Source organism: Carassius gibelio, chromosome B3 (assembly GCF_023724105.1).
Source record: "Carassius gibelio isolate Cgi1373 ecotype wild population from Czech Republic chromosome B3, carGib1.2-hapl.c, whole genome shotgun sequence".
Taxonomy (NCBI): Eukaryota; Metazoa; Chordata; class Actinopteri; order Cypriniformes; family Cyprinidae; genus Carassius; species Carassius gibelio.
The window spans coordinates 43,942,442-43,956,778 of record NC_068398.1 but is presented as its reverse complement, the minus strand read 5'-3'; the positions used below and the strand labels follow the sequence as shown (position 1 = coordinate 43,956,778).

At 42.1% G+C, this 14,337-nt stretch overlaps 2 long non-coding RNA genes across 2 annotated transcripts; one reads left to right on the top strand and one right to left on the bottom strand.

The window, feature by feature from the left end:
- Window positions 1-8,539: 8,539 nt before the first annotated feature.
- On the top strand, window positions 8,540-9,535 carry LOC127952750 (uncharacterized). The gene is made up of 3 exons (XR_008153047.1): window positions 8,540-8,664; window positions 8,954-9,037; window positions 9,423-9,535. It is a non-coding gene; the product is annotated as an uncharacterized LOC127952750 (long non-coding RNA).
- Window positions 9,536-13,197: 3,662 nt separating this feature from the next.
- Window positions 13,198-14,332, bottom strand: LOC127952744 (uncharacterized). Its single transcript, XR_008153040.1, has 3 exons — window positions 14,321-14,332; window positions 13,773-13,877; window positions 13,198-13,349 (listed from the first exon to the last, which is right to left on the bottom strand). It is a non-coding gene; the product is annotated as an uncharacterized LOC127952744 (long non-coding RNA).
- Window positions 14,333-14,337: the final 5 nt, after the last annotated feature.

Genomic DNA, 14,337 nt, shown 5'->3' with positions numbered 1-14,337 from the left:
GACCACCGTCATTCCAGAAGCCACTGAGGCCGTCACTCCAGAAGCCACTGAGACCACCGTCATTCCAGAAGCCACTGAGACCACCGTCATTCCAGAAGCCACTGAGGCCGTCACTCCAGAAGCCACTGAGACCAACGTCACTCCAGAAGCCACTGAGACCAACGTCACTCCAGAAGCCACTGAGACCACCGTCACTCCAGAAGCCACTGAGACCACCGTCACTCCAGAAGCCACTGAGACCAACGTCACTCCAGAAGCCACTGAGACCAACGTCACTCCAGAAGCCACTGAGACCACCGTCACTCCAGAAGCCACTGAGACCAACGTCACTCCAGAAGCCACTGAGACCACCGTCACTCCAGAAGCCACTGAGACCAACGTCACTCCAGAAGCCACTGAGACCAACGTCACTCCAGAAGCCACTGAGACCAACGTCACTCCAGAAGCCACTGAGACCAACGTCACTCCAGAAGCCACTGAGACCACCGTCATTCCAGAAGCCACTGAGACCACCGTCATTCCAGAAGCCACTGAGGCCGTCACTCCAGAAGCCACTGAGACCACCGTCATTCCAGAAGCCACTGAGACCAACGTCACTCCAGAAGCCACTGAGACCAACGTCACTCCAGAAGCCACTGAGACCAACGTCACTCCAGAAGCCACTGAGACCAACGTCACTCCAGAAGCCACTGAGACCAACGTCACTCCAGAAGCCACTGAGACCAACGTCACTCCAGAAGCCACTGAGACCACCGTCACTCCAGAAGCCACTGAGACCACCGTCACTCCAGAAGCCACTGAGACCACCGTCACTCCAGAAGCCACTGAGACCAACGTCACTCCAGAAGCCACTGAGACCGCCGTCACTCCAGAAGCCACTGAGACCAACGTCACTCCAGAAGCCACTGAGACCAACGTCACTCCAGAAGCCACTGAGACCACCGTCACTCCAGAAGCCACTGAGACCACCGTCACTCCAGAAGCCACTGAGACCACCGTCATTCCAGAAGCCACTGAGACCACCGTCATTCCAGAAGCCACTGAGGCCGTCACTCCAGAAGCCACTGAGACCACCGTCATTCCAGAAGCCACTGAGACCACCGTCATTCCAGAAGCCACTGAGACCACCGTCATTCCAGAAGCCACTGAGGCCGTCACTCCAGAAGCCACTGAGACCACCGTCATTCCAGAAGCCACTGAGACCACCGTCATTCCAGAAGCCACTGAGGCCGTCACTCCAGAAGCCACTGAGACCACCTTCATTCCAGAAGCCACTGAGACCACCGTCATTCCAGAAGCCACTGAGGCCGTCACTCCAGAAGCCACTGAGACCACCGTCATTCCAGAAGCCACTGAGACCAACGTCACTCCAGAAGCCACTGAGACCAACGTCACTCCAGAAGCCACTGAGACCAACGTCACTCCAGAAGCCACTGAGACCAACGTCACTCCAGAAGCCACTGAGACCACCGTCACTCCAGAAGCCACTGAGACCAACGTCATTCCAGAAGCCACTGAGACCAACGTCACTCCAGAAGCCACTGAGACCAACGTCACTCCAGAAGCCACTGAGACCAACGTCACTCCAGAAGCCACTGAGACCAACGTCACTCCAGAAGCCACTGAGACCAACGTCACTCCAGAAGCCACTGAGACCAACGTCACTCCAGAAGCCACTGAGACCAACGTCACTCCCGAAGCCACTGAGACTGTCACTCCAGAAGCCACTGAGACTGTCACTCCAGAAGCCACTGAGACCACCTTCATTCCAGAAGCCACTGAGACCACCGTCACTCCAGAAGCCACTGAGACCACCGTCATTCCAGAAGCCACTGAGGCCGTCACTCCAGAAGCCACTGAGACCACCGTCATTCCAGAAGCCACTGAGACCAACGTCACTCCAGAAGCCACTGAGACCAACGTCACTCCAGAAGCCACTGAGACCAACGTCACTCCAGAAGCCACTGAGACCAACGTCACTCCAGAAGCCACTGAGACCAACGTCACTCCAGAAGCCACTGAGACCAACGTCACTCCAGAAGCCACTGAGACCAACGTCACTCCAGAAGCCACTGAGACCAACGTCACTCCAGAAGCCACTGAGACCAACGTCACTCCAGAAGCCACTGAGACCACCGTCACTCCAGAAGCCACTGAGACCACCGTCACTCCAGAAGCCACTGATACCAACGTCACTCCAGAAGCCACTGAGACCGCCGTCACTCCAGAAGCCACTGAGACCGCCGTCACTCCAGAAGCCACTGAGACCAACGTCACTCCAGAAGCCACTGAGACCACCGTCACTCCAGAAGCCACTGAGACCACCGTCACTCCAGAAGCCACTGAGACCACCGTCATTCCAGAAGCCACTGAGACCACCGTCATTCCAGAAGCCACTGAGGCCGTCACTCCAGAAGCCACTGAGACCACCGTCATTCCAGAAGCCACTGAGACCACCGTCATTCCAGAAGCCACTGAGACCACCGTCATTCCAGAAGCCACTGAGGCCGTCACTCCAGAAGCCACTGAGACCACCGTCATTCCAGAAGCCACTGAGACCACCGTCATTCCAGAAGCCACTGAGGCCGTCACTCCAGAAGCCACTGAGACCACCTTCATTCCAGAAGCCACTGAGACCACCGTCATTCCAGAAGCCACTGAGGCCGTCACTCCAGAAGCCACTGAGACCACCGTCATTCCAGAAGCCACTGAGACCAACGTCACTCCAGAAGCCACTGAGACCAACGTCACTCCAGAAGCCACTGAGACCAACGTCACTCCAGAAGCCACTGAGACCAACGTCACTCCAGAAGCCACTGAGACCACCGTCATTCCAGAAGCCACTGAGACCAACGTCACTCCAGAAGCCACTGAGACCACCGTCATTCCAGAAGCCACTGAGACCAACGTCACTCCAGAAGCCACTGAGACCAACGTCACTCCAGAAGCCACTGAGACCAACGTCACTCCAGAAGCCACTGAGACCAACGTCACTCCAGAAGCCACTGAGACCAACGTCACTCCCGAAGCCACTGAGACTGTCACTCCAGAAGCCACTGAGACCACCTTCATTCCAGAAGCCACTGAGACCACCGTCATTCCAGAAGCCACTGAGGCCGTCACTCCAGAAGCCACTGAAACCACCGTCATTCCAGAAGCCACTGAGACCAACGTCATTCCAGAAGCCACTGAGACCAACGTCACTCCAGAAGCCACTGAGACCAACGTCACTCCAGAAGCCACTGAGACCAACGTCACTCCAGAAGCCACTGAGACCAACGTCATTTCAGAAGCCACTGAGACCAACGTCACTCCAGAAGCCACTGAGACCAACGTCACTCCAGAAGCCACTGAGACCACCGTCATTCCAGAAGCCACTGATACCAACGTCACTCCAGAAGCCACTGAGACCAACGTCACTCCAGAAGCCACTGAGACCAACGTCACTCCCGAAGCCACTGAGACTGTCACTCCAGAAGCCACTGAGGCCGTCACTCCAGAAGCCACTGAGACCACCTTCATTCCAGAAGCCACTGAGACCACCGTCACTCCAGAAGCCACTGAGACCACCGTCATTCCAGAAGCCACTGAGGCCGTCACTCCAGAAGCCACTGAGACCACCGTCATTCCAGAAGCCACTGAGACCAACGTCACTCCAGAAGCCACTGAGACCAACGTCACTCCAGAAGCCACTGAGACCAACGTCACTCCAGAAGCCACTGAGACCAACGTCACTCCAGAAGCCACTGAGACCAACGTCACTCCAGAAGCCACTGAGACCAACGTCACTCCAGAAGCCACTGAGACCAACGTCACTCCAGAAGCCACTGAGACCACCGTCACTCCAGAAGCCACTGAGACCACCGTCACTCCAGAAGCCACTGAGACCACCGTCATTCCAGAAGCCACTGATACCAACGTCACTCCAGAAGCCACTGAGACCGCCGTCACTCCAGAAGCCACTGAGACCAATGTCATTCCAGAAGCCACTGAGACCAACGTCACTCCAGAAGCCACTGAGACCACCGTCACTCCAGAAGCCACTGAGACCACCGTCACTCCAGAAGCCACTGAGACCACCGTCAGTCCAGAAGCCACTGAGACCACCGTCATTCCAGAAGCCACTGAGGCCGTCACTCCAGAAGCCACTGAGACCACCGTCATTCCAGAAGCCACTGAGACCACCGTCATTCCAGAAGCCACTGAGACCACCGTCATTCCAGAAGCCACTGAGGCCGTCACTCCAGAAGCCACTGAGACCACCGTCATTCCAGAAGCCACTGAGACCACCGTCATTCCAGAAGCCACTGAGGCCGTCACTCCAGAAGCCACTGAGACCACCTTCATTCCAGAAGCCACTGAGACCACCGTCATTCCAGAAGCCACTGAGGCCGTCACTCCAGAAGCCACTGAGACCACCGTCATTCCAGAAGCCACTGAGACCAACGTCACTCCAGAAGCCACTGAGACCAACGTCACTCCAGAAGCCACTGAGACCAACGTCACTCCAGAAGCCACTGAGACCAACGTCACTCCAGAAGCCACTGAGACCACCGTCATTCCAGAAGCCACTGAGACCAACGTCACTCCAGAAGCCACTGAGACCACCGTCATTCCAGAAGCCACTGAGACCAACGTCACTCCAGAAGCCACTGAGACCAACGTCACTCCAGAAGCCACTGAGACCAACGTCACTCCAGAAGCCACTGAGACCAACGTCACTCCCGAAGCCACTGAGACTGTCACTCCAGAAGCCACTGAGGCCGTCACTCCAGAAGCCACTGAGACCACCTTCATTCCAGAAGCCACTGAGACCACCGTCATTCCAGAAGCCACTGAGGCCGTCACTCCAGAAGCCACTGAAACCACCGTCATTCCAGAAGCCACTGAGACCAACGTCATTCCAGAAGCCACTGAGACCAACGTCACTCCAGAAGCCACTGAGACCAACGTCACTCCAGAAGCCACTGAGACCAACGTCACTCCAGAAGCCACTGAGACCAACGTCATTTCAGAAGCCACTGAGACCAACGTCACTCCAGAAGCCACTGAGACCAACGTCACTCCAGAAGCCACTGAGACCAACGTCACTCCAGAAGCCACTGAGACCACCGTCATTCCAGAAGCCACTGAGACCAACGTCACTCCAGAAGCCACTGAGACCACCGTCATTCCAGAAGCCACTGAGACCACCGTCATTCCAGAAGCCACTGAGACCAATGTCATTCCAGAAGCCACTGAGGCCGTCACTCCAGAAGCCACTGAGACCACCGTCATTCCAGAAGCCACTGAGACCAACGTCACTCCAGAAGCCACTGAGACCACCGTCATTCCAGAAGCCACTGAGACCAACGTCACTCCAGAAGCCACTGAGACCACCGTCATTCCAGAAGCCACTGAGACCACAGGCTCATCAAAAGCCACAAGACCCCGGGGCCAGAAGGCAAAAAAAAGACAAAGTGAAGTATATTTCTTTAATAGTCAGTAATGTGTTATTAGAACTATGTTAATACGTATGTAAGAACTATGTTTTTTAATACACTACCAGTCAAAATTTTGAACCCACCTACTCATCCAAGAGCATGGGAAAGCGTTGCCAAACCTTTGACAGATTAATTTACATTCTAAATTAGTAATAACTTACTGTATTTATATATTAAGCATAGCATCAGTTCTGGCAGGTCACATTAGTCAAGCTCGCATCAGCTGATCTACGTCTACCTATAGGAATACGACGCCCATTACTGTATACAGTACATATATAAGCTCCTTCAGTATTATCAGCAGCTGTCACGTTTCTCAGGAGCGAATTCCAGCTCCACCTCTCGTCAGTCATTATAGCATTCTGATTACCCCTGAATCAGACTTAAATTCTCTTAAATATATTTGTACATTAAAATAAATTACTGATATCTGCAATACATTTATTTTGGTTCTGTTTTGTTTACCCTACGCTGGGTTATCACTGCTTTTATGATTGTATGCTAGGCTGCATGGATGCGTAGGGAGTTCTTGTCCAGAACAGAACCATACCACCAATCAAAACTATATGCTAACTGTCAATCATATTTGATGATAGTGCTCTTGACAGAAATAGTGTTTAATAAAATTTGATATCTTGTATATTTTTAATACAGATCCAGTCCAACAGAGGGTAGCCAGCAATATGAAGCCAAAAAAAAAGTGTTAAGTACATTTTCTTTATTTAAAATGATATGATGTATCAACTACACATTGATTCTGCCATCACAGGTATTGTCTATACTGGTATATTGGTATACTTATTTCAATGTTATATTGACTATCTTTCAGATGAGTGTCCAGAATGCTGTTGGAGAGTGAGGCAAAACAACTTTGACTACTCCAAGGTTTTGAAAAGAAGAGTGAGAGAGGTTTGTCTTTCTAAAGTATTTAAAACGCTCTTGCTTTATATCAATGTACTCGCACTCACTCATTATTAATATTTAAATTATTTTTGATTCTACAATGAATAAGGACCTGTGTCCACAAAAGCATTTTTTCACGCGACTGGCATATTTGCACACGCCGCTGAGTTTCTTTTTCACGCTGATGCAAAGAGCATTTGTGGTTTTTTACCAGTCGCCAAGAGTTGAAGAATGTTCAATTTTGGGTCAAATGCAGTGCTCATCACTGTCACTTTTTACCCAGCTGTCCAATCACCGTTGAGGAGGCGCGGGACTAATAACACACAACCACCACACTCTGCTCGTACAAAGTCAATAGATGACAGCAACAAGCATAATAATGGAACAAAATAATTTTAAACTAGAGCCAGAGCAAATACTTTATAATTTATCGACAATTTTGTATAGAAACAACACAGAAACAAACAATCTGTGAAATGAGATAACTAGTAACACTTTCGCGGATATTTAACATAATAACAACAAGCAAAGCCCTGCCAAAACACTCTCAAACACTCACACTCACGCACTTATCAGCTGGCTAAATGGTTTGGTGGACACACAGCCTAAGACTAAAAATATCTGCAGTGTTTGAGCACTTGATTCGACAACTAGATGTTTTGAAGACTGGATTTAGTGTTCATGGAGTGAGCACTAATGTCACCATTTTTACAAACAAGATACATACAAAGTTTACTTTACAATAACAGAAAATAATTTGGCTGTATGTATTGCTCACATGATGTAGAACGCTATCCGAACAATACTTTGGTTAACATCAAATATGTAGAAAAAGTCTTAAATACATTAAGGTATTATGTAGTAGGTTTTAAATGTTTAGGTAGGTCTTATTTATGTTGAAATTTATTTAATGGTACTTTTTGTAGTTCTTTGTTGTCTGTCTGACCAATATAAAACCTACAATTGCACACACAGTTCTGTAAATTAATGTACTTTTCAAGTAATTATTTGACTTTGGTTTTCCTTCAGAGCTTCATACTTTTTTGCAAGTAAATAGGTCTTACATTTCCTTCACAATGGTCTTCAAAAATGTGTTACAAATTTTACATTTTACTTAATGAAACTTGCAGAAACCCTGAAAACATTAATGCATAGATAAATATGGATAACTCTTTGGATATGTTATTAATGTAATGTCAACATGAATAGAAACTGTCACAAGGTTTTCATGTAATTTTCTAGATCCCTCTAGACCCCTAAGACAGTATATGATACTGTACTGTACCACTTTGAAACACAATCTTACAGCAGTAAATGTTATTTTTAAATGTTATTACATGTTAAAGCTACACTGTATAACTTTTTAAGATGATTCTTAGCAAAAAACAGTTTGCATGACTTGTGCCAAGACAAACGTTGCTGGATATTGAGTTGTGATAGATTTTTTTTTTATGTTTATTCTATAGGGAACAGAGGAGGTCCTCATTTGTTGGGTTCCATGCAAGACCTGGTAGGTGTACTAATGTACAGTTTATTAAATACACAACATTTTAAACATTAACAATGTCGACAGTTACTAAAATGTTTGAATATTTTTTTAATAGTTATATTTCATAAAATGATATATCATTTTGCTAGCCTGAATTAAGTTACTCATTAAATCTTTACTCAGAACATTGTCTCTTTACAGTGGGACCAAATGGAAAGACTCCTGGGAGCCCTCCTCCCTTCTTGAATAATGAATTACATTTTTATTTTTATTTTGTATTTTCTTTTATAATGAATAAAATAACTACAAACATAAACAAAGTTATTGACTTGTAATTCATTGCCTAAATTGCATATGCTATATAGAGTACATACAGATCTTTATAAATAACCTAATTAAAAATCCTCTGTTAATTGTCAGTTTTGTTTGAATAACTGTTATATCTACGTCTGTACGTCTGTTATGTTCTCACGTGTTTGTCTGTGTATGTAGTTATATATGTACTGTCTATATATTGGTTGTAAGCAGGATTTCTTGTAACTTGGTGGATGGGTAGGACATGGTACAGGAAGAAACCTATTATATTTTGTGGCTGTTTAAATTTTAGATTAATTAAATTTGATGTAGTTGGAGATATTTGCTCTACTTTATGCCTTATGTTCAGGTTTGTGTCCTTCTGTCCAGATGACATTGAGCGGAGAACATCATGATGGTGCTGGTTCCACCCCAGGGCAGGAAGTAGAACAGTAGTTGGCATGCCGTGTAGATGTACTATCGTTATCTGCCTCTGTAATTGGATAGAAGACCAGTAGTAGTTGTCTTTTGATCTATTATTCATTGGCAATGCAATAATTATGCATTCAAAGCATCAAATTGATTTAATATTGGCATATAATTATAAATAGATTTAAATACATTAGAAAGAGAACTGTTTCAATTTCCAAGAAACAAATGTTACTTGTTTTACACAAGCTGAACAGGATTGAACAAAATAACCTGTATTATGAATATCAGGTGATCAGAGAACAAATATAAAATAATGGTTCATACACTAATAATAATTATCTTGTCTTTTTAGACTTCTAAAGCTATACAGATCCACTTTGGGAACTGGAAACCCTTAAAGCTCACCTTCACCTGGAAATGAGAGAATGGGTATATGGTAAGAAAATTCTGAAAATTATATCTGACACAAAAATAGTTTTGTGTTTATTATAAAGGTTGACCCCTGTGATAATCTTTTTGTCATATGTCATATGTTATTCTGCTGTAGTAATCACAAATGAAATGCTTGTCTATTACAATTTCACAAGCTCTAGCACAAACATTTTTATAGTCACTTGTATGATATTTTAGAATAATTTTCATGAAGGTGGATTTTCTTTTGACAAGTAACGATAATGATTAAAAGTTTATTTTGATGTTACTAATTCAGCACTGAATAATATTTGTAGATATTTGGAATTGTCATGTTTTTCGGGGCTTTGACTGCTGTGTGATGATGTGTCATGTTTTTCTTTCTGTTTTTCCTTGCAATTCGTCTACAGGTCTCGGTGACTTGACAGAGGATGCTACCTATGGGCTCACCAGTCTCATCAATCGGAGGTCACTCAGAAGTCAACACAGACAGACTGTAAATGCAAACAGCAGTATAGGCGCTTTCGATTCCATTGAGCACAGGACTGGTGCACTTAAGATGTGTCCTAAATAAACCTGCCTTGCTTTTATATCAAACAGCGCTTTTTATGAAGGGATTTACAGTTTAAGGGAATTTTCATCAGAAACCCAACTGTTAGAAAATAGTGCACTTTGATTTTTACATTTCAAACCAAAGCTACTAAGTGTTTTCACCCATAGCTTAGAGATAATAAAGAGCCACATATCTTCAGGAAAGTATTGACAATATAAATAATGGCACTTTGCTAAAAAGTTCAGATTATGTATTGTTATTAGAAACAAGGACAACATACTAACTATGGGTAAAGGTCTTTTCCTTTCCAGCACTTTTATACAATGTCAATTATATCATAAAAGTTTTTAAGATATATTTACCTGCCTTCATTCTTAAATTCATAACTCAAAAATGAAAGAAGATATCAGCAAAAACTGAAATTGTACTATTCTTATGAATATTTGCATTTATTTGTCTCTTATTTTTCTGACAACAAAAACAGAAAAGCTGCTGTTTCTCCTGACTGACATCACCAAGTAGCGGATTAATAATGTTAAAAGTAATTTTGCATGTTATTACAATGCATTACCGGTATTTTGCTTTAAATAAATCATTGTTATTTTTTGCATGTAAAAAATCTGATGAAGTACAATAATTATAATGTACTTTACTTCAATATTTCCATATTATACTTTGTGTATGTATGTAAGCTATGAATGCAATATGTATATACTGTTTGTAGTTTCAGCATACTTGTTAATGAACACCATCAAATCGATATTAAACCATACATGTTTTTCTGTTATGCTTTCCATATCGCATCATCTAAATGTACATCAATATAGTCATAAATCATATCCACTTTAGCTGACATTCTGTAAAACTGTATGGAGAAATATCTTTCTTTGTCTTGATGCATACATATGTGCAATACTGTAATAAAAACAATTATGTTTTTGCTTGTTGAATGAACTTCCCATTAAAGTACCATTTGGACACATAATTGGTTTATTCTTTAGACAAATGCAGATATTCACAAGTTCAGGACTTGTGTTTTCAAGTGCAAAAACACTTAAATAGTGCATATTTTACTTAGGTGTGGTACATACATATGTGTACTACTGTAATAAACACAACTGTGATAGCATTACCTGTTGTGTGAACTTTCAGTACCATTTGAACAGATAATTGGCTGACACATAATTGACTGACTCTGGATGAATAAAGATGCTCACAAGTTCTTGGCTCATGCAAAAACATTTTTTAAATTGTGCATATTTTACTTGGGCGTGGTACATACATATGTGCACTACTGTAATAAATACAATTTTGATGACATTGCCTGTGGGGTTGGAGGTTGGGCCTCCAAATGCCTCACTGAAACTATGCCTGGGTCAGGGCTGTGTCCATGAAATGTTGAAATTAAAGCCTTATGTAGGACTAACCCAAATACATTGTTGAAAATGTCTTGGCCTGGAGAATAATATATGCCAGTATGAAGATGAGAAATGGGTCCTGTTTTGAAATATTGACCTCTGAACTGTGACCTCAGCACATGTTGAAAGCCTTGTCATTCAGGAAGAGAAGGGGCTACAGACATGGGACCAATTGTTGTAAAGAGCCCTTCACTTTAGCTATGTGACTATACTCTTGTGGATAGAGTCACTAAAAGGGGGTGCAGTCAATTATGGTCAAAATTTATTTTCACCTATTCAGCAGTTACGTATTTAAAATATTATCACACAAATGCTATTAACATCCACTTATATCCCTAGGTGTACTATTAATTAATTGTTTATAACTTCCAATTCTAAGTAATAGGTTATATTGATTTAAACTACAATTCCCTATAGCAGCGCAATGCGGCCTGAAACAAATTTGTCATTTTTGTAGTTCTTCCAGTTAGCAAAGTATTGCTGTAAATAAGGTTGCAAAAAGAAACATCTACGGAATATATCAACCATATAGTACAGACGAAGACGTACTTACACTGTATTTAGATGATCTATGTTAAGAAAAAGTTATATTGTTAGTTTATTTCAGATATTTTGGAGCACCACAGCTCGTCTTGCTGGCAAAATAGGGGTTTAAAGTCAGAATAAAGGTTTTACTGCAGCCGAAGTCTTAAAACGTTTGTTTGGCCATATGGCTTTACTAAACTGACCCCTTTGTGATTAAAAATGTGATGTTAGCATAGCTAAACAATAATGCTTTTTTTGTGCATTTTGTGTTAGCAGCAAGGATTAATGTGCTTCATATGAATGATATTTGGGTAAATATGGCATTGTTTGTATTTATTTTGCGTATACTCTCGGACGTGAAACAATTTACTATAGTAAATTTTAGTATAGGCTACTGTATTATAGTATGTACTGTACAGATTTGGAAGCTTAGCTAGACTAGGTATTGCATGTGATCTTACGTGTTGTGACAAAAAAAATAAAAAATAAAAAAAAAATATATATATATATATATATATATATATATATATATATATATATATATTCTATTGTTGATCAATTTGTCAATGTAGAAAATATGTGGTGAACAAATGTGTACAACAACAAATTATAACCAAAACTGAAATAATGATGATAATTGTTTTACTAAAGAAATTAAGAATCAGTCAGACAGTGATTGAAAATTCAGATTCAAGGTTTTATTATTTACAATGGGGAGAGCTAACTTGAGCTACTCAGTCAGGAAACCAGTTTGTGCAGTGGAGAAGAGAGAATCTATAATTCATCATCCGTAGAGGCATCTGTGGAGACATTCTCATATGGGTCTTCATCATCTTCTTCAACAACAGATCCACCATTCCCATTTACTACTATTTGGGAGTAGGTTTCTTTCACAGCTACCATGTCTGTTTTGATCTCCTCACATTTTTGGAGGACAGCACTGTGCAGGCCATGGTAAGCTTGACCAGACAGTCCTGAAGGGTAGCCTAAAAATCAAATTGGGATAAAAATAAAATAAATAAATAAATTAAAAAAAAACAATTAACCAAAACATCAATATTGCAGTTTGTATGAATTATCATCTGCAAGCAGTTAAATATAACTATATGAAGTAAACAGAATTAAGAAATTAGTACTCACTCTGTGTGGCCAGGTCATCTGCTAGTACATTAGCCTGGTCCTTCAAGGCCCTGCAGGTTCTTGTAAGATGAGTCCAATGTTGTTTCATTTCCTCTAAAAGTATAGCCTCTTCCTCAATCAGTCTCTCCAGCTGCATCACCCTGTCAAAAACCTTCTTCTTCATGCCTAAGGAAGTGTCAGGTTCTATCAAGACAAATGACAAATTGAATTAATCACCATATTAAAATACTACCTCTTATTGCCTTTTTGAGAGTAAAATCCAATAATGGCACAATTCTTTGTCCCTACAACATAGGCAACAAGTGATTGGTGTTGAATCTACAGTGTGAAAAAAAAAGGGCGAGCCACCTTGACACATTAATCTGAGGAATGGCGAGTTGGCAAAAACAAAACGGTTTAAAAATAAAATGATTATAGTCTGTTCCAAAACAAATAAAAAACACATGTTGGGCCTCTTTCCTTTGAAAGTCGGAGTTTAATGAGTTAATCTTTTAAATGAAAATTCACTAAAACTATTAATGTCAAACTTTACAAACCAGAATCCCAAGGCCAGATAGGGCTTTCTGCTGCCAGAAGGTCTTCAACTGAATCTACAGATTCTGTGGTGGTTGGAAGATCTTTGTATTGGGATATGGCATTAAACAGCTTTTTCTTATCCTCTCTAATCCGTCTTCGGATCTTGTGTCGCTGTTTGTTACGGTCTGCAGAAAAAACAAATAATTTTAAGGAGGATATGCATAATGTTTGGTCACTGTGCTAATGGACATCCAAAAGGCTCCTTACAAATTATGTTATAAAGCGCACATATCATCGGCGACTAAAAATACAATTGTACAATATTTTGACTACACCTCTGGTTAATTTAACCATAATAAATAACCTGGAATGTGGCCTGGAATGTTCAAGTAATGGAGGGAGTTGGGTGATGGTAACATTGGACATATAGGAAGGCAGGACTGTTCACTCAATGTAGAAAGGTTATGTAGTGGCTTAAGTGCACAGTGTAGATGGAAGACTTTGTTCATTGTTAAGATATGATCAAATTTAAATTACTTAGATACAGCTATAGATCTCACATTTTAAAATGAACTCCACAAGTACATGAAGGCATGGAGGCTACTTACCGGTTACTCGATACAGATCCCTCTTTTTCTGCTGGATGCCCAAGAATAGGCCTTCAATCAGATGTTGCAACGCCACTGGATCATCTGTTCTGAAGTCATCTGGTGCTGTAAAGTATTTATGAAGGTATTTGATCAGTATCATGCATTTTCTGTGCTATCAAAAATAGAACAACTATACTATTTCTATAAAACACCTTATACATTAAATATGGTAAAAGGAGGATTCAATAAGAAGAATGTAGTAGGAACACATGTAAAAACAAAAAGGACATCTACAAATGTTCTGCCAAAGAATATGAAATTTTTTTTTCAGTTTGCTAATTTTTCAAGGGTGAGTAAGTATTATAAATTTGAGGGAGAAAGCTACATCAAGTTCAATTATTAACTTAGCATTTCGAGCCATTTCTTCGTTGATTTTCACTTGTGTTGTTGCATGGTTTCTCAGTGAGCTCCTCCTACTGCTGTGAGGAGTATTTCACAACAAGTAAAAAAATAGAAAAATGTGTTTATTTTTATTTATTTATCTATAGAAAAAAGTACATACTTACTGTCAACTGCCCCCTGT